Source organism: Phyllostomus hastatus, unplaced genomic scaffold (genome assembly GCF_019186645.2).
Source record: "Phyllostomus hastatus isolate PE091 unplaced genomic scaffold, TTU_PhHast_1.1 phas_contig_40, whole genome shotgun sequence".
Classification (NCBI taxonomy): domain Eukaryota; kingdom Metazoa; phylum Chordata; class Mammalia; order Chiroptera; family Phyllostomidae; genus Phyllostomus; species Phyllostomus hastatus.
In genome coordinates this window covers 63,381,957-63,403,878 of record NW_025333872.1, presented here as the reverse complement: position 1 = coordinate 63,403,878, position 21,922 = coordinate 63,381,957, and positions in this window count along the sequence as shown.

Genomic DNA, 21,922 nt, shown 5'->3' with positions numbered 1-21,922 from the left:
TACTTTCTACACTGGAATGCAGGGATCTGTAGAAAACACCAATGAGATAATGGTACAGCCACACTACAAACATCTCAGAAGCTTTCCTGTCTACAGGATATAGCCTCTAGGACACACTATACTCTTTATCCATGAAGTGAAACCCAATTCTCAACCTCCTGCATATGACACTCATTAAAGTCTACCCTTACTGACCCATCTTCCCATTCCACCTCTCGACTGGGTGTGTTGCCCCCAATCTCTGGTTTCTTTAGTATCGTTTGCATATCTCTCCCCCATAAACTGAGTATTTTCCTACAGGTCCTCTTTCCCTATTAGTGAGTTCCTCTTTGGCAAACAGTGTATCTTTTTTATCTTTGAATTCCCACAATGTGGCAGAGTCCCTGACACTCAATCAATACTAGATAGTACTTTTGGTAGTGAAAAATATGCAGAATGAATGAGTGAATGAATGAAGATGATAGTCTCTAAGTCTAATTGGCCCATCTTGAAAGATTGTTCATCACTTTATATAATTTATTTGGCCTTCTATTGTTTATGTCAATGTTCTGTAAAGTACCAATATAAAGGACATAGAGTGTGACCTTGAAATTGCAGACTTCTTTGTTGTGAGGATATCTAGGATGTTTTAGATATCCTAGATTTTATCCAGAATCAGGTAATTTGCTTTGCTGAAGAAGGTGAGGAATAGGCTGGAGTAGCAAATGCATAACTTTACTGCATTTTTGGTCTGCCCCTTAATTTTCTGGAGTGGCCAGAGTTTCCATGAAAAATAACATAAATGATCTTTATTCTGCCTATCCTTTGGTTTTCTCAAGGGCTCATTTTCCTCAAGGTATATGCTTTAAAACTAAAAACCATATGGACTATAGTACAATGAAAGTGGGTATCTGACCATAAGAGATTTTATTCTCCCTCATAGGTGAATTGAATGTCTTAAAAGAACCCCAATAGAAGTGCTCATTATGCCCTGAAGTCTTGCTGAATAACAACCTCCTTTCCCTAAATGTCCCTTGAATCAATTTCCCTACACAGTGCCACAGCTTTCACCCTTACCACCACCAGCAATGGTTTTCTCTTCTTGCTGTTCCTGAAAATCAACTATTGTTTTAATTATGTAATGTGTGATTTTGATATTTCTTTTTTTTTTAAAGATTTTATTTATTTATTTTTAAGGAGGGAAGGGAGGGAGAGAGAGAGAGAGAGAAACATCAATGTGCGGTTGCTGGGGGTTATGGCCTGCAACCCAGGAATGTACCCTGGCTGGGAATCGAACCTGGGACACTTTGGTTCCCAGCCCGCGCTCAATCCACTGAGCTACGCCAGCCAGGGCTGATTTTGATATTTCAGTTATTTAGGATGTTATCATTTTTAAATATAGATATTAAACAATTTTGGAAAAATATTATATCTACATTTTGTTTAAACTAATTGAAAAAAGAATACTATAGTGTGCAAAACACTAAGTTTAGGCATATGCACAAGACTATTCATTGGTATTAATTAATGAACAAAAACAACCAAATATCTACCAATTAATCACTGACTGAATAAACTACAGCACTTCTACAAAACAGAGTATTATACTGCTATAAAAAGAAATAAAAAAGATCTTATTTATTTTTTAAATATATTTTATTGATTATACTATTACAGTTGTCCCATTTCCCCCCTTCACTCCCCTCTAACCTGCACACCCTCTCCCACCCACATTCCCCCCTTTAGTTCTGTCCATGTGTCATAAGTTCTTTAGCTTCTACATTTCCCATACTATTCTTGCCCTCCCCCTGTCTATTTTCTACCTACCATCTATGGTAGAAAAGGTACAGAGAATAAAGGTACAGAGGGGGCCCTTTTCCCCCTCTTCCCTGTTGCTAACCCTCCATGTGATCTCCATTTCTGTGGTTCTGTTGCTGTTCTAGTTGTTTGCTTAGTTTCTTTTGGTTTTGTTTTAGGTGTGGTTGTTAATGATTGAGTTTGCTGTCATTTTACTATGCATGTTTTTTTTTAATCTTCTTTTCTTAGATAAGTCCCTTTAACATTTCATAAAATAAGGGCTTGGTGATGATGAACTCCTTTAACTTGACCTTGTCTGAGAAGCACTTTATCTGCCCTTCCATTCCAAATGAGAGCTTTGCTGGATAGAGCAATCTGGGATGTAGGTCCTTGTCTTTCATGACTTGGAATACTTCTTTCCAGCCCCTTCTTGCCTGTAAGGTCTCTTTTGAGAAATCAGCTGACAGTCTGATGGGAACTCTTTTGTAGGTGACTGTCCCCTTATCTCTTGCTGCTTCTAGGATTCTCTCCTTCATTTTTACCTTGGCTAATGTAATTATGATGTGCCTTGGTGTGTTCCTTCTTGGGTCCAACTTGTTTGGGACTCTCTGAGCTTCCTGGTCTTCCCGGAAGTCCATTTCCTTTGCCAGAATGGGGAAGTTCTTTATTATTTGTTCAAATAACTTTCCACTTGTTGCTCTTCCTCTTCTCCTTCTGGTACCCCCATAATTTGGATGTTGGTGCTTTTAAAGATTTCCTGGAGGTTCCTAAGCCTCTCCTCATTTTTTAAAAATTCTTATTTGTTCATTCTTTTCTGTGTGGTTGTTTCTTTCTTCCTTCTGGTCCACTCCATTGATGTGAGACCCAGCTTTCTTTCCATCACTATTGGTTCCCTGTGTATTTTTCTTCATTTCACTTATTGTAGCCTTCATTTTTTCATCTAATTTGTGACCAAAATTAACCAATTCTGTGAGCTTCCTGATCACCAGTGTTTTGAACTGTGCATCTGATAGGTTGGCTATCTCTCGGTCCCTTAAAAGAATGGGTTCTGGGGCTTTCATTTGGCCTTCTGTTTGAGCCATCTCCATCTCTCCCTTTTTTTTTTTTTTTGGTCTGGTGGAGACTGTTATAGATGAGGGGTGGAGCCTTAGGTGTTCACCAGGGTTGGGCACCCCAGTCGCTGGGTTGTGACGTTGTATATGGGTGCGGGGTCTAGATGGAACAATGGCACTTGCTTTGTTCTCCGTGGGACCTTAGTCTCTTCTGCTGCTTCCCCCAAGCAAACTGGGCCCCATCTGGTGCCAATCCTGTGTGGGTGGGCTTGTGCACGCCATGGGACTTTCCAAGGACCTCTGCTGTGAGGCTGGGTGTCTCTCCATGTGCCTCAACTCCCACAGGTGTTTCAATCAGTGTCCCGAGTGTCCCAGCTCTATTTCCCAGTGCTGGGATTCTGGGTTGCTCTCAGTGCATTGCTTCACAATTGCCACCTCATTGGGTCCCCTCGGCTGGGGTCTGCCAGCTGCTGCTTCCTCACCCAGGGTCTACCCGCTGAGGTCTTACTCACCCCTGATGCCTTCCATGCCTAGTCCCAATGCTCTCTGCTCTCCATGCCTTGACCTGAGCCCGGCTGCCCGACTCCACCTCTCCTACTGGTCTGGATGAACAGGTCTATTTCAACTTCTTGGTTTTCTGACTTCCACTCAGGTCAATTTTCTGTCAGTTTTGGTTGTTTTTCTGCTTCTAAATTGTTGTTGTCCCTATCTTGGTTGTGCAAGGAGGCACGGTGCATCCACCTGTGCCTCCATCTTGGTCGAAAGTCTGCAAGATCTTATTTATTATACAGGATGATGTCTTGGTGTCTTGATGATACAGGATAGAACATATTAAGTGAAAAAATAAATTAGAGAGAACTATACACAGTAACTAACATTTATCCAAGAAAGATGAGCTGCAAATAAATATACATATGTGTTTTTTTGGAAAAGAACACACAATGGAAAGCTTAACCAAAAACATTTTTTTAAAGGTTACCAATTTGAGAGAGGGATGAGTGTGGAAGCACCAAGGAAAAAAGCTAGACTTCTCAAAATATGTCTTGTTTGTGTAATTTAACTTTGTAGCCATACAATCACTTTATAAAATAATTCAAGATTTTAAATAAAAGCAATCTTCACAGATGAAAGAAAAATAAATAAACCTAACTGTATATTGAGTTGGTAGCATAAAACAGAGAAGAACTAATTCAACTGATTTTAAACACAGTAATTTGATTCTACAACTTGAGGAGGATATACCTTAAGGACAAAAAGGAACAGACAAGAATACAAAATAAAGAAATCTGAAACTCCTCTCAGTAATCAAATTGTTTATGGTTGTGTTGGTATCTCTATTTTGGATGTTTTGTGGTATAAAAAATGTAGTAATCGAGTTGGTGTTGTTACAATCTGGGATTTTGAGCATGAGAATAAGGAGATTAAAAGGCTTGTTCAATAATATTAAATTAAATTTTATAAAACCTTGTAGTGTAGATTTAAATTGAAACCTATCAGTGTGAATTTATGATATTTACATATCTTCTTAAAAATCCAGAAAGAACACAGAAAGCATAGGGAACAAAAGAAAAAATAGATAAATAGCACTATATCAAAATGAAAAACTCTGTTCACCAAAGGACAAAATTAACAGAGTGAAACAGCAACCCATGGAATAGGAGAAAATATTTTCAAATCATATATCTGATAAGGGGCTAATATCCAGAATATATGAAGAATATACAAATAGCCAGTAAGTGTGGCAGACTCTGGCCAGCAGAGTCTGCATGTTGTGGCTGAAGACGAGAACAAATGCACACAGACTACAGCAGTCCTGTGTAGAAAAGAGGACCGGACAGGGACTCTCTTTTTTTTTTTATCTTTTGTTTGTTTGTTTGTTTGTTTGTTTTGTTTGTTTTTTTTATTATTATTGGTCATATACAGTTTTCTCCTTTTTACTCCCAATCAAGTCCCCCCTCCCACCCTCCCCACTTCCCTTCCATTACCACCCTCCCCTTAGTCTATGACCATGTGTCCTTTAAGTTTGTTCCTGTGAACCCTTCCCACTGTCCCCTTAAATTCCTGCCGCGGCCAGCGAGGCAGTGGGTTCGAGACGCGCAGTGACGGACTGAAAAGAGAGAGCAACCAGTTGCTCTGGTGGCAAAAGGCAAGTTTATTGAAAACTCCTGTCATTATATAGTGAGATGTTCTAAAAATAGAATGCTTGCTACGCGAAGAGAGTCTTTGTTCAAGAAAGTTTACACACCCCTTCAGGTCACGTACAGAACATCCTGATTTAGATTAACTCCAAGGACACGACGCATCGCCCCAAGGCTCCGGCACCTCCCTGTCCTTCTCTTGGGAACAATCTGATAACACACAAGGCCAGGGTAGTGTCAGGTCACCTCCCCCGAGGCCAAGGAACAGGCCCAAGCATCATTCTCACAATGCAGGACCCTAACTCTTGACCCCTTCCTGGGGGCTTGGTTCCCCCACATCTCCCCCTTTCTTGTTTAGGACAATTAAGGCAGATATTCCTGCAATGAGCATTCCTACGAACCGTTTTGTGCGGGCCAACATTAAGTCATTAACCTTTTGGATGATAGCAAAACCAGGGTCCTCATACCAAGGGGTGGAAAGGTTAACAGGTACAAAGGCAAAAGAAGGTTGTTTCAATACAGCAAATGAACTAACATTCATAGATAAATTAAGGCAGTTAGTTAGATAGCACTGATCACAGGTTAGGTTATATACAGTATTATGAGAGACCTGCAAGTCTCCAGCGATGAACGCGAAAGGGTCGGGTACACAAGCTATCACAGAAACATTCTTCTGATTTCCAGACCAAGAGATGGCGTCCTGAGCTCCTATGTGCATCCACTGGACCGCTCTCTTTGCCACGGTAATATACTGAAGAGAGGCCACAGCTTTCCACAACATAGTCTGATAGGTTCTATTGTTTTTGGTCCAAATTCCGTAGAGAAGATTTTGAGGCCGCAACGAGCCGTTGCGAAAGTCACTCCAGTCACAAACCCCTTGGTCGCAAACTGTTTGATTGAGATGGCAAATCCTCCAGGCCGGTCCCCATTGGCTGGGCGATGGGGTCCGACTTCTGCAAGTTGGAATGTCGGCAGGGGGAGTTCTTATGCCAATCGTGGCGGAGGTATTGTTGCGTTTCAAATACAGCATATCAACACCCCAGTGAGTCCCATTACTAAAGTCACTGTCCCAGTCCTCATACCTCTGAATAAGAGTACAGTTTGCCAGAGAGGTGGAGAAGCAAAGCGGCTGCGTCGTAGATATGCCTGAATAATTGACCATCGCACTCACTGGTATCACGTGTCCGACGGAAGGGGTGCCCAGTACCTGGGTGTTGTTGACATAAACTGGAATGAACTCGTTGTCTTCCCAAGTGACTGGGTGCATGACGAACACAGCGTTCAGGCAGCCAACGAGGAGTCTCAGCGTCTGTAGGAAAAACACACACATACCCTCTTCCCCCATACTAATACTGGGTCTGGGCCATGGCGTGACCCGTCAATGGGATCTCTCCAATAAACTTGTGGGTATTGACTCATACGTGGGCTCCAATGACGGTCAGCTGCAGAGCGCCCCTCGGTATCTAGAGTGAGGAAATTTAAAACGAAAAGGGAATGGGCTAACAGTAATTTCGGGTTTCGGGGACCGAGGATCATACCATCTCCCCCCTTTTAATTTAGTAAGCTGGTGTTTCAAAGTAAGATGGGCACGTTCAACAAGTCCTTGGCCCTGTGGATTATAAGGGATACCGGTTTTGTGAATAATTCGAAAGAGAGACAAAAATTGTGAAAAGTACGGCTGGCATAGGCGGGAGCATTATCAGTTTTCAGTACACGAGGGGTTCCTAAAATGGCAAAACAGGAAAGGAGGTGAAGAATAACGTTACGGGTATTTTTCGCGGGAAGGGGTGTAGCGCATAAAAAAATGAGAACAGGTGTCAATCGTAACATGCAAATATTGAAGTTTCCCGAAGGAGGGAAGGTGGGTTACATCCATCTGCCAGAGATCGTTAGGGGCGAAGGCCCCTAGGGTTGACGCCAAAATGAGGAACAGGGGATAAAGGAGCACAGGAAGAGCATGACTTGACAATCTGTCGTGCGGCATTCCTGGTCAAGCGGAATTGATATCGTAACGAGCGGGCTGACTGATGGTGAAGGGCATGAGAATCCGTAGCTTGCTGTACCTGTGACAGATAGACTTGTGTATGAAGATCAGCAAAATGATTACCTTGCGTAAGAGGACCAGGGAGCCGGGAGTGACCTCGAATATGTCCGACAAAACAAGGGGGAAGAACGAGATTGAAGGAGGGATTGAATTGTAAGGAATAATTGGAAAATAGTAGGGTTGTGAGTATGGATCAGAGGGACTGTTTCAAGGACGGATAAGGCACGAACGATATATTGACTGTCAGTGTAAAGATTGATTGCCTGCTGAAAAAAGCTCTAACGCGCGGGACACTGCATAGAGCTCAACTTCCTGTGCAGATGAAAAGGAGGTGGACCATACAAAAGTTTTATCAGGAGTAACTAAAGATGCTCTGCCATTAGAGGAGCCGTCGGTGAAGAGAGAAATGGCTCCTGCGATGGGGTCACTGACGACAACCTTAGGAAAAATGAAAGAGGCAACGTGCGCGAACTGTAGAATCTTGTCATGCGGGAGGTGATGAGCTATTTCACCTGCAAACCCTTCAAAGGCAAGAGCAAAGGAGTCATTAAAATTCATCAACCAAGAATATTGCTCTGCAGTATAGGGGATAATAATTGTGGGAGGATCCCTACCTAGGACTTGTATAGATAATTTACGGCCTTGCTGAATGCGCTCCGCCACCAGGGTAGGGTAGGAAAGAAGGGCTTTCCGCGGGGTGGCGGAGCCATGGAGCCATTGCAAAACACCCTGTTGGTAGAGAGCGCCTGTTGGTGTCAGCGAGGTGGGAATGATAATTAACTGCCAGGGCCGAGCGCGGCGACGGTCTCGGCTTCCTCGGCCCCGGGAAGCGGCGAGCGCTGCTGCCGGGGGGCTGTAACACTCGGGAGGGCGGGCCCCCGCCCGACCCCCCCGCGAGGGGGGAACGAGACGGGGGGCCCCCCCGAGCCACCTTCCCCGCCGGCCTTCCCAGCCGTCCCGGAGCCGGTCGCGGCGCACCGCCGCGGCAGAAATGCACCCGGCGGCGGCTGGTCGCCAGCCGGGGGGCGGTCCCTCGGCGACCCCACCCTCGGCCCCCGCCCGCCCAGCCCCACGCACCCGCCGGGTGGCGGGGGAGGGGAAGGGGCGGGGGAGGGACCGGGAGGCACGGGAAGCGGGAAAGATCCGCCGGGCCGCCGGCACGGCGGGACCCGCCGCCGGGTTGAATCCTCCGGGCGGACTGCGCGGACCCCACCCGTTTACCTCTTAACGGTTTTACGCCCTCTTGAACTCGCTCATCCCTTAATTCTTTAAGCACAGACAATAATTCTTTCAGGGTTGGATCCGCCTCGCCGGCCGGGCTTCTCATCCTCGGCCGAGGCGAGGAACACCTCCTGAGGGGGGGTGATACGATGCTGTCTGGTCAGCAAGGTCCCCCCCCAATCAACTTCTGCTGGACCGGGAACCCGCGGTTTCTCCGATAAGTTCACTTCTGACTGATCATACTTCGGCGGTTCCCATTTTAGGGGGGTGCGGTCGGGCGGAGGTGGTGGGGGAATATAGATTCTCCGCCGAGCGAGCAGCACGGAGACTGCCCCGCGTGCTGCGCTCCCACTTGGCAAGCTCAGAATCCCCCCCCTTAAGCAGTCTCGAACAAGAGACCAAAGAGAGAACGCATCTACAGGTGTCTTCTCAGGACCATTAGTTTGATAATGCTCTTTGATGCGCTCCCCCACTTTCTTCCACGTATCTATATTTATAGTCCCTTCTTCCGGAAACCACGGGCAGATCTGCTGAATGAAATTTACAAAGTGATGGATTTGCCCTTTCGACGTGGAAATTCCCCGTCCCCTCAATAGGGAACATAATACCTGCTCAAAGAGTTCCCTCTCGGTAGAAAGTGAAACCCCCCATTTTTATTAGCTCTCTTCGTCTACTCCCTGCTACTTTCGTTTTTCTTTTTCTTTCGTGTACTTACTGGGCCCCTGTAGCAGCGGTCCTGTCAGGCTCTGCTGTCGTCAATCTCAGGACTCTGGTGGTCCCCCGAAGACCTCTGGTTCCGGTCCCTTGTTCGGGCGCCACTTGCCGCGGCCAGCGAGGCAGTGGGTTCGAGACGCGCAGTGACGGACTGAAAAGAGAGAGCGACCAGTTGCTCTGGTGGCAAAAGGCAAGTTTATTGAAAACTCCTGTCATTATATAGTGAGATGTTCTAAAAATAGAATGCTTGCTACGCGAAGAGAGTCTTTGTTCAAGAAAGTTTACACACCCCTTCAGGTCACGTACAGAACATCCTGATTTAGATTAACTCCAAGGACACGACGCATCGCCCCCAAGGCTCCGGCACCTCCCCGTCCTTCTCTTGGGAACAATCCGATAACACACAAGGCCAGGGTAGTGTCAGGTCACCTCCCCCGAGGCCAAGGAACAGGCCCAAGCATCATTCTCACAATGCAGGACCCTAACTCTTGACCCCTTCCTGGGGGCTTGGTTCCCCACAAATTCCCTCTTCTCCCCCCTCCGGTCACCATCAGCCTGTCCTCTATTTCAGTGTCTTTGGTTATATTTTGCTTGTTTCTTTGTTTTGTTATTTAGGTTCCTGTTAAAGGTGAGATCATATGGTATTTGTCTTTCACTGCCTGGCTTGTTTTGCTTAAGCATAATGTTTTCCAGCTCCATCCACGCTGTTGCAAAGGGTAGGAGCTCCTTCTTTCTTTCTGCTGCATAGAATTCCATCGTGTAAATGTACCATAGTTTTTTGATCCATTCATTTACTGATGGGCATCTTGGTTGCTTCCAGCATCTAGCTATTGTAAATTGTGCTGCTATGAACATTGGGATGCATAGGTTCTTTTGAATTGGTGTTTTAGTATTCTTAGGATATAGTCCCAGCAGTGGAATTGCAGGGTCAAAAGGCAGATCCATTTTTAGTTTTCTGAGGAAGTTCCATATTGCTTTCCATAGTGGTTGTACCAGTCTGCAGTCCCACCAACAGTGCACTAGGGTCCCCTTTTCTCCACAACCTCTCCAACACTTGTTGTTTGTTGCTTTGTTTATGATGGCCATTCTGTCTGGTGTGAAGTGGTATCTCATTGTGGTTTTAATTTGCATCTCTCTGATAGCTAGCGATATTGAACATCGTTTCATGTGTCTTTGGATTTTCTGTATGTCCTCCTTGGAGAAGTGTCTGTTCAAGTCCTTTGCCCACTTTTTAATTGGATTCCTTATCTTCTTAGAGTACAGTCGTGTAAGTTCTCTCTATATTTTGGAGATTAGACCCTTGTCTGAGGTGTCATTGGCAAATATGTTTTCCCATACAGTTGGTTCTCTTTTAATTTTGATACTGTTTTCTTTAGCTGTGCAGAAGCTTTTAATTTTGATGAGGTCCCATTTGTTTATTCTTTCCTTTATGTCCCTTGCTCTAGGGGACACATCATTAAAAAAGTCTCTTCGTGAAATATCTGAGATTTTCCTACCTACGTTCTCCTCTAGGACTTTAATGGTGTCATGTTTTATATTTAAGTCTTTTATCCACCTTGAATTTATTTTTGTATATAGTGTAAGTTGATGCTCAAGTTTCATTTTTTTGCACGTGGCTGTCCAGTTCTCCCAACACCATTTGTTGAAGAGGCTATTTTTATTCCATTTTATGTTGCTGCCTCCTTTGTCAAATATTAATTGACCATAGAGACTTGGGCTTATTTCTGGGCTCTCTGTTCTGTTCCATTGGTCTATGTGCCTGTTTTTATGCCAGTACCAGGCTGTTTTGATTACAGTAGCCTTGTAATATAGTTTAGTGTCAGGTATTGTGATCCCTCCTACTTTACTCTTCTTTCTCAATATTGCAGCAGCTATTCGGGGTCGTTTATAATTCCATATAAATTTTTGAAGTGTTTGTTCTATGTCTGTGAAATATGCCATTGGTACTTTAATAGGAATTGCATTGAATGTGTAAATTGCTTTGGGTAGTATGGACATTTTGATGATAGTAATTCTTCCAATCCATGAACAAGATATATGTTTCCATTTGTTTGTGTCTTCCTTGATTTCTTTCCTGAGTGTTATGTAGTTTTCTGAATACAGGTCTTTTACCTTTTGGTTAGGTTTATTCCTAGATATTTTATTTTTCTTTTTGCTATTTCAAATGGGATTTTTTTCCTTGATCTCTGCTTCTGCTGTTTCATTGTTGGTGTACAGAAATGCCTTTGATTTCTGGATATTGACTTTGTATCCTGCTGTTTTGCCAAATTCATTTATTAGGTCAAGCAGTTTTTTTTGGTGGAGTCTATAGGATTTTCTATGTATACTATCATGTCATCTGCAAACAGTGACAGTTTTGTTTCCTCCTTTCTGATTTGGATGCCTTTTATTTCTTTTTCTTGTCTGATTGCTGTGGCTAAAACTTCCAGTACTATATTGAATAGAAGTGGTGAAAGCGGACAGCCTTGTCTTGTTCCTGATCTTAATGGAAAAGGTTTTCATTTTTGCCCATTGAGAATGATGTTGGCTGAAGGTCTCTCATATATGGCCTTTATTATGTTGAGGAATGCTCCCTCTATTCCCACTTTGCCAAGTGTTTTTATCATGAATGGGTGCTGTACCTTATCAAATGCTTTTTCTGCATCAATTGATATGATCATGTGGTTTTTTGTCTTTGCTTTTGTTTATGTGATGTATTACATTTACTGACTTGCGAATATTGAACCATCCTTGCATCCCTGGAATGAATCCCACTTGGTCATGGTGTATAATCTTTTTAATGTATTGTTGGATGCAGTTTGCCAGTATTTTGTTGAGGATTTTAGCATCAATGTTCATCAGTGATATTGGCCTGAAGTTTTCTTTCTTTGTTGTGTCTTTATTTGGTTTTGGAATTAGGATGATGTTGGCCTCATAAAAAGAGTTTGGGAGATTCCCATCTTTTTGGATTTTTTGGAATAGTCTGTGAAGGATAGGGGTTAGCTCTTCCTTAAATGCTTTGTAGAATTCTCCTGTGAAACCATCTGGTCCCGGGCTTTTATGTGTTGGGAGTTTTTTGATTACTGCTTCAATTTCTTTTGTTGTTATTGGTCTGTTCAGACTTTCTGCTTCTTTTTTCATTGAGTTTTGGAAGATTATATTTTTCTAGAAAGTTGTCCATTTCATCTAGGTTTTCAAATTTTTTTGGCATACAGTTCTTCGTAGTAATTTCTTACAATCCTTTGTATTTCTGTGGTATCTGTTGTAATCTCTCCTCTTTCATTTCTGATTGTGTTTATTTGGATCTTCTCTCTTTTTTCCTTGATGAGTCTGCTTAAAGGCTTGTCGATTTTGTTTAGTTTTACAAAGAACCAGCTCTTGGATTCATTGATCCTTAGAATTGTGCTTTTAGTCTCTATGTCATTTAATTCTACTCTGATCTTGGTTATTTCCTTCCTTCTGCTTGCTTTGTTGTTGTTCCTCGAGTTCTTGTAGACATAGGGTTAGGTTGTTTGTTTGGAATGTTTCTAACTTTTTTAGGTGGGCCTGTATCGCTATGAACTTCCCTCTCAGGACTGCCTTGGCTGTGTCCCATAAGTTTTGGGTTGTAGTGAGTTCGTTTTCATTAGTTTCCAGAAACCTTTTGATTTCTTCCCTAATATCATTCTTGACCCATTCATTGTTTAATAGCATGCTATTTAATCTCCATGATTTTGAGTGTTTTTGGTTTTTTTCCTTCGGGTTGGTTTCTACCTTCAATCCCTTGTGGTATGAAAAAATGCTTGGTATGATTTCAATTTTCTTGAAATTCTTGAGGTTTGTTTTGTGTTCTATCATGTGGTCAATCTTTGAAAATGTTCTGTGTACATTTGAGAAGAATATGTATTTAGCTTCTTTTGAATGGAGGGCTCTATATATTTCAATAAAGCCCATTTCATCAAGGGTATTGTTCAATGCCACAATATTTTTGTTGATATTTTGTTTGGAAGATCTGTCCATTTTTGATAGTGGGGTGTTAAAATCCCCCACTATAATTGTGTTGCTGTCCATATCTTTCTTGAAGTCTTCTAAGATTTTCTTTATGTATTTGGGTGCTCCTATGTTGGGTGCATATAGGTTTATAATGTGTATGTCTTCTTGGTGGATTCTTCCCTTGAGTATTATGAAGTGACCTTCTGGGTCTCTCTTTATGGACCTTCTTTGGAAGTCTATTTTGTCTGATATGAGTATTGCTACCCCGGCTTTTTTTTCCTATCCATTTGCTTGGAAATGGACAGCCCTTCACTTTCAGCCTGTGCAGGTCTTTTATCCTGAGGTGGGTCTCTTGTAGACAGCATATATGTGGGTCATTTTTTCTTATGCATTCAGCTATTCTATGTCTTTTGATTGAAGCATTTAATCCATTTACACTTAAGGTTATTATTGATAGGTACTTATTCATTGTCTTTTATGTACATGTGTTCCTCTCTCTCTCTTTTCCTTCCCTTCCTTAAAGCAGTCCCTTTAGAATCTCTTGCAGAGCTGGTTTGGTGTAGGTGTATTCTTTTGTCTGGGAAGCTTCTTATTTAGCCTTCTATCTTGACTGAGAGCCTTGCTGGATAAAGTAGCCTTGGTTGCAGACCTCTGGTTCTCATTACTTGGAGTATTTCTTGCCATTCTCTTCTGGCTTGAAGTGTTTCCATTGAGAAGTCAGCTGTTAGCCTTATTGGGGCTCACTTGTATGTTACTTCCTGTTTCTCCCTTGCTGCCTTTAAGATTCTCTCTTTGTCTTGAAATTTTGTCATTTTAATTATGATGTGTCTTGAGGTGGGCCTCTTTGGGTTCCTCTTGATTGGGACTCTCTGTGTTTCCTGGATTTGTGTGACTTTTTCTCTCATCAAATTAGGGAAGTTCTCCTTCATTACTTTTCCCACTAGGTTTTCTATCCCTTGCTCTTCTTCTTCTCCTTCTGGTATCCCTATTATACGGATATTATTACATTTCATATTGTCTTGCAGTTCTCTTAATCCCTCCTCATTCTTTCTGAGCCTCTTTTCCTTTTTTTGCTCTTTCTGGATGTTGTTTTCTACTTTGTCCTCTAGCTCACTAAATCCGATCTGCTTCATCGATCCTGCTTTTCATTCCTTCTACTGTGTTCTTCAGTTCAGAAATTGTATTCTTAATTTCCTCTTGGCCTTTGTTGAGAGTATCTATTTCCTTTTTCATGTTTATATAGTTTGCAGTGAGACTGTTGTAGTTTCCCTCTAATTTCTGATAGCTTATTTGTGAGTTCATTGAACTTCCTGATCATCATTGTTTTGAACTCACCATCTGATAGTTGAGTTGCCTCTATTTCATTTAGCATTTTTCCTGAGGCTTCCTCGTTTCTCTTCAGTTGGGGGTTGTTTCTTTGTTTTCTCATTGTTCGTGGATTTCTTCTTGTTAGCCTCTATTTCGTAAATTGATCTGTTCTGGTTCCCTGTAATTAAGGTGTGAACTTCTGTGGTAGAATACTTGTGAGATTCAGTGGTGCAGTCTCCTTCATGTATCCTGGTGCTCTCAAGTTCCCCCTACTCTTTTTTGTGATCAGTTAGAGGAGTAAGGCGAAATGGTTTAAGACAGCAAGACAGTATACTATGATATTTACATTAGCAGCCAGTAGAGAAGAGATGGGTTATCCTTTGGCTCCTTACAGTGTTAACCGTGATCCTCCACCCCACTATCCACATTTTAGAAAGGATGGAAAGAAGGTAAGGCTCTTATTGTGGACGAGAGGATTGTTAGTTGGATCTAGAAAGCTGTGAGGCTGTGGAAGGTCAGATTCTAAGGTAGGGTTGGATTAAAGATTAGTATATAGGAGTAGTGTGTAAAAGAATAGAGACAACCCCCACAATAGTATAGTTCAGGTAATTTCAAAGTGGGCTGAGATCAGGTAGGGGTATTGAGTAGTATTTACAATTGTATGAACTAGGTCTTATTAACAGTAATAGTAAAGTGACAGTCTTGTGGCAGAATCGATGAGATCTAGATAACAAGAATAAAAAGTATAGAACCTTGAGAGGTGTATTAATGGAACACAGATGAAGGATAGTAAATTATCAACACACTGTGACTGAGATACTAGGGGGAACCTACCAAATGACAGTATAACCAGTCAAGCAAAGAAGATTATACAGAAAGAAAAAGAATACCAAAATACTATTAAAATAAAAAATATTGGAAAAGTGAGAAAAAGATAGTACAAATTTACAGTAACTTGCAAGATTAAAAAAAAAGGAAAGAAAAGCAGAAGATGGAGTGCAGGAGAGATAAATTTGGAGTGAAAAGAATAATATTAGGATGAATGGAAGAGAAACATAAGGGATTGCGAGATACAAAAATAATAAGAATTGAAAAATAAAATGTCACTTAAAACACAAGATAAAATCAATGAACCAACAATAGCCATAAAAACCAAACCAAACCAAACCAAACCAAACCAAACCAAACCAAACAAAAACCTCTTGTTGGTTTCTAACTGGCCAGACCAGTTTTTCTGATCTTGCTGGCTTCAGCTGGCTGAGGGACCTTTGAAATGCTTCTCTCTCCTCCCAGCCAAATCTCAGCAAGTCTCTCAGGTACCCTGGGCGCTCCCGAGCACACTCGCTCTCTGGAGCTCACTGCCGCGTTCTTCTGGACTCCAGGGTCCCTGCAGGGTTCCAGCTCTATGATCTCAGGAGGCACCCATGACATTTTGGGAATCACTGTGCCCTCCCTGGGAATCATAAAAGGGCACTCCCCTCCACCAAACTTTTGAGTTTTAGGCTCTAGGAACGCCCAAAGTGCCACGACCCTTCTGGGTTCACAGCTCGAGAGTCAGGATTCTCAATGGGGTGCGTGCTTCCACAGTTCAGCACCACACGCTCCCGAAACCTGAGAACACCCACGCCCTTTCCTGGATCGGGGTTGCAACGTCTAGGTTTTCAACCAATCCACACTCCCACCAGGCTAGGGGTGCGGGCTCTCTTCCAGGCCACCCCTGGTTGTGCCGGCTGGAGGCCCTCACTTCTCCCAGGACTCTGGGTGGGTGTTCACAGTCCCTGGGCGATTTTTTCCCAGTCCAACTGGCCAATCTGTGCCTTCAAGCAACAAGTTCTCCCCTGGAGTTGCTCAACCCCCATATGCAGGGGAGGGAGCAGTGACTCTCCTCTCCCGGGAGCCCTGAGGCAGACCTGGGAGCACTGGGCCTGGGGACTGCACACCTCTGGTCCCCACACTGATCCCTGGGTCCCTTTTGTCCTGAAGCAGTCTCCTTACTGTCTGGTTTTTCAATGATCGCAATAATTTTTGATGTCCTGCTTTCAAAAGTGATTCGGTAACCTAGTCCACTTGCTCTGTTTCTCCACTAATCTGCGAGTTTCCCTCCTCTTCATAGAAGCCGAGAATCACGCTGCCTAGAGTAAAGCTGCCATGTTGGATCTCTCATCTCTTTATCTTAATACTTTACTTCCAGGGAGATTTCACCAACTTTATGTTCTAATTCTTCTATTGCTTTTTGACTTTCTCGTATAATGTTATTAATATGCAAGAATATAGGGAACCTATCCTCGTGGAATGGCATATGAAGCCCAGCCCTATTGGAAAACTGATAGGCACATGTCAGCACACAGGAAGCCAAACCCACAGATTGGCTTTCCCATGGGAAACCAGGCCTAGGTTATACCTAGACTACTTTGAGGCTTGCTTTCACTAAAACTCCCTCACCCTGAATTGAGGCACCAAATGTTTACTGCATATCTTTAACGTAACTTCATAAAACATATGCTAAACCTCCCAAGGATGGAGTGCAACCAGTTCAACCACTTTTTCCTTTGCATTTGCAAATATCCTTTCTCTTTGTAGTAATTAGCAACTTCCTCTCCTTTGTTATCTGTAAAAGGTAACCTGTGCACAGTAAATGAGGACCATCCTCACTGTAATGTGCCCAGAAAAGCAATAGAAGCTTGTCCAGGCAGGGGTCAGGGACCTCTATCACTCAGAGAGTGGCCATGCCGTACCTTTTTCTCCACAGGACTCCTGTAGTCCGTGTGAATATCTTTGTTGCAGCCACAACACACGGACCCCAGGGGCCCGCCTCCATATCATTTGATGAGTCTACAGACTGGTATCATCCTACATCAGCAGTGTCGTACTACAGCTGTGGGCCAAATGCAGCTCAGCACCTGTTTACCTATTTCGTATGATCTGTAAATTAATGGCTTTACAATTTTCAGTGATTGGAAAATAATCAAAAGAAAAATAATATTTGAGACACCCAGAAATTACATGAAAGAAAGTATATAAAACTCGGATTTCAGTGTAAACGAATGAAGTTTCACTGGCACACATTCTCATTCATGTACATGTGTCCATGGCTGCTTTTGTCCTGCGATGGCCCAGTCCAGCAACGGTGACAGAGACCATTGGCGGCACTCCACACGCTCGTGGCTTTGGCCTGTTGCTTGTCCCATGACATGTGATAATGATGTCATTATAACTCGCTGTGTTTTCTGTGCCATGGGTGTAGTCATGATTTTATAATTTTATGTTTTTATTACCAGCACATACTCATATGGAAAAGACAAGAAAATAACAAACTTTGAATGTCATTCTTTTAAGGTACAGTGGTGTGTGGATTAATGCTGTTGAAGAAGTTAGTGAAGCATTGTATTTTAATACAATGACACTAGAGCTAGGTTAAAAGAATTCAGGATACATCAATATTACCAGATTAAGCAGTTATCACAACAATCCAAACTAACAGGAAAGGAGTGGCTAGAAAAATCTAGAAATTTCAAATAAAATATTTCATCATAGTAGAATTGCTTCACAAAAACAAAAAATCAAAATGAGGCAGCAATAAAAATGAATTTGTTAACAATTATTCATTAGCCAAACAAAGTAAGCTAGTTACTGATGTTCAGTTGATCACATTGTTTGATTAAATTAGCTTTGCAATGCAGGATGACAGCTGGCAGGGGAAGTTAGGGGTGGAGGGACTGAGCAAACGGGAAAAAGGACTCATGGACAACAGTGTGGTGATTCCTGGGGGGAAGGAGGCACAAGGGGATGAAATTGTAATGGAAAACTATAATAAAATAAAAAAGTAGAGACAACTCAGTTCATTGTACTGATTATCTATGGGCATAAGAGAGTCGTGAGCAGTGACATGGGAAGAAATGGTAATAGAAAAATACAGTAAAGATTAAATTTTTAAAAAGTGTTTACAGAAAAAAGAAACTTGCCTATGACTGTAAACTGTCCTCTATGAGTCTGTCTATCTTGTCTTCAGGACATGTGTATCACAAAAAATGTTTAAAATTATTATTATAGTTTTAATTTTGCCATAAAATTGTAGATATTTTTTTCTTTTTTGTTATATAAACAACCACCTAATTTATTGGATCTTGCCACTCGGCCTGCAAAACTAAAGCATGTGCTGGTTGGCCCTTTACCGAAGTTCAGCTACCCCAAGTATAGCTCATGAGCTGCTAGTTCAGTCAAAGGGTCCTAACCATACTCTCTTATTTCCTTCAGAGTCCAAGCTGGCTCTGGTGTCCTTCTGATATGTCTTCAGTACTCTCCGAGTATTTCTTTACTCTGTGGGATAATAAGATGCTTGAAGCCCATATGTACCAACCTCATCTTACTTATGCAATCTGTCATCTCTCTTTATTCTTCCAAATAGGAAAAGGTTTTTAGTAACCTAGACTTTGCCTTAAGTGTGCTCATTTGTCTGATTTCTCTTTGCTTTTACATGCATCAGCAGACAGAGCTAGGAAATATAATATGCTATAATTTGATGTGATATACTGTCATATGCTCCTAATTAGCTCAATTCTTCAAGTTCTTAAAAGATATACAAGGACAAGCAAGATGAATTGATTGTGTAAATTGAAGAAGAAGAACAAGTTATTGTGTTATAATTAGACAGGCTTTCATCTACCTTGTCTTTAGTTAGTAGTTTAGACATACCATTACTGGAAAAAGGCACATCTTCCAAAATCTTAGAAAACTAAGATTTCACCAAACTGTGGAAAGTTCCATGCAAACAAAAAGGTTAGTGATATTTTTAATTGCTATATGTACCATATCATCGTTTGGTATGGAAATGAGGAAGCTGAAACAACCCCTTTGGTGACAGATGCAGTACTATAAATCCTTCACTGGTGTGAATGGCAGCCTGGCCTAGAGGTGAATAAAGGGGAAACACCTTGAGAATTTCAAAAGGCCCCTAAAATGTTTAGTTCAATAAGAATTCTTGTTATAAAATTAGAAATTCTTGGCTAAGCTATTCATTTTCATAAGTAATTTACTCCCACTGATTTCCTTTTAGGCTATGCCACTCACACAAAAATGACTATTTCCTTAATGTATAAACATGATGTAAAACAAAAGAAGGCTGAACATTTATAAACTTAAATTACCTCCGTCTTAAATTGTGTATCTTCCCAATGAAGTCTTGTGCATTGGAAGGATTAAAAACCTCCTCTGGGATCAAATTCTGTTGTTCGTGGACACTTGAGAATCATTATCAAAGAGTGGTGTGATGTGGGCAGAGGGTAGAGAGTGGAGGTGGAAAAGGGTGTAGAGGGCATAAATGGTGACGGAAAATCGTAAAAGAAAAAGAGTAGCTTATGTAGGTAACAAATGACTGATGAATGGGAGAAACCTCCAGTGGAGCTGTTAGGACAGGCCTGAGATATATTTCAATTATTGGTACTGGATGCAAAAGAAGATAGGCTGGGTATTCTGGAATGTTTACAGGAGTGGAAGGGCATGACTTAGGAAGGACAACCCTGGATATTTTAGAGAATGAATTTAAATAGTCTGTGAATTCATAAGTTTCTTTGAACATCCCATAGCCATAGCCAGCTTTACATAGGATAGTTCAAATGAAATCCCGAAAAAAGAACACTAGTTTTCTGAGATTCGTCTAAAATATTTTACTAACCATCCTTCATGCCCAAGGAAGATGTTGCTATAGCTTTCAAATATTGTGCACCTTTCTTTTTGTTTTATTGTTTCCAAAATTAATATTATTCCTGGGTGCCATGTTTTTTGGACTATAAGACACACTTCTCCCCAAATTTGGGAGGAAAAGGGGTGTGTCTTGTAATCTAAATGTAGCTTACCTGGCTCACTGTGGTGGGGGGGGGCAGCAGTGGAGTGGGGTCACAGGAGGCAGGGGCAGGGTCCCACTGCAGGAAGCCAGTACTGGAAGGAGTGGGGTGATGCTGCTGGCCCTGGGCTGGGAGGAGGGGGTGTCCTGGCAGTGTGAAGCAAGGGAGGCAGGAGGGAGTCCCCACTGCAGCATACTATAGTGCTAGGGAGGAGGGTAGAGGCGGTGCAGGAGAAGAAAGCCTCCATGGTCCCCAGGTGCCTCCATCACATGACTGGTGTGTCCCCTATTAATATTAACATAGGCAAATTCCACCGCAGGGTCACCTGTCAATGTGGCCCTACTGCTGTTGCAAAACTACAATTCCCATCATGTGTGGGCAGGCTGGGATGATGGGAGCTGTGATTTGGCAACAGCTGCAGAGCCACACAGGTTGGGCAAAACTGCTGTCCCCACACAAGAGTGTCACACAACCTGTGGCCCTCCAGCAGCAGATTCCCCCATAACCGTGTCAGCAGCAGATCTCCCCATAGCAGTGTCAGCAGCAGATCTCCCCATAGCAGTGTCAGCAGCAGATCCCCCCATAGCAGTGCATCATCCACTGATGTTCTCAGCTACGGTGCTCCCATAACTATGAAGGACACGGTGCTGCTAGCTCTATCATTACTGTATTTCTTGTAGAAAGATACGATAGTGTACTGTAGTCTCCTGCTAAATCTACCATAATCCTAGAAAGATGTCAAAGCAGAAAAGCACTTCATATAAAATCCCTTTTAAACTGGAGGTAGTGAAGTACGCCAAAGAACGTGGGAACAGAGCAGCAGAGAGACACTTTGGGCCACCTCCAACTGAAACAATGATACAGGAATGGAGGAAACAGGACGATCAACTGCAAAAAATGGACAAAATGAAACAATGTTTTTGTGGGCATGCTGCAAAATGGCCACAGTTAGAAGTGGATATGAAAGAGAGGATCACACATCACAGGAACAATGGCTTTTCAGTATCTACAGAAATGATCATAAATGCAGCCAAACGTATTGCTGCAGAGAAAGGCATTGAGGACTTCACTTGATCACCATCATGGTGCCACAGATTTATGAAGAGATGTGGCGTTGCTCTGTGCACCAAAACCAGGATTGCACAAAAAATGCCTATAGAATGTGAATCCAAGGTTGTGTCTTTTCACCAATCTGTAGTGGGTGCAATAAAGAAAAGTGGATTTGAAATAATCCAGATTGAGAACATGCATGAAGTCCCATTAACCTTTGATGTTCCATCAAACAAGACTGTTGATGTGAAAGGTGCCAAAACCATAACTGTGAAAACCTCAGGGCATGATAAAACCCATTACCGGGTCATGTTGTCCTGCTGTGCAGATGGCACCAAACTGCCACCAATGCTGATTTTCAAGAGAAAAAATGTGCCAAAAGAGGCAATCCCAAGAGGAGTTATTGTTCATGACAAAGGTTAGATGGACAAAATTGGCATGAAGATATGGATAGAAAAAGTGTGGTCCAAACGTCCTGGAGGGCTTCTGTAAAAACCTGCTCTATTACTGCTTGACCAGTTTAGGGCACATATCACGGAAGCCACAAAAAAGATTTAAAGAAGAGAAAACCCATCTAACCATAATTCCTGGGGGCTTACCAGCCAGTTGCAGTCTTTGGGCATTTCCCTCAACAAGCCATTTAAAGTTCTCATGAGAGAAGAGCAGAGCAAATGGATGGCTGCTGGAAATCATGATCTGACGCCAACTGGACGAATGAAGAGGCCCACCATTACCCAAGTTTGTGAGTGGGTGAAAACCTCATGCAGTCAGTTAAGGATGAAACTGTTGTGAGGTCCTTCAAAAAAATGTGGCATCAGCAATGCCTTA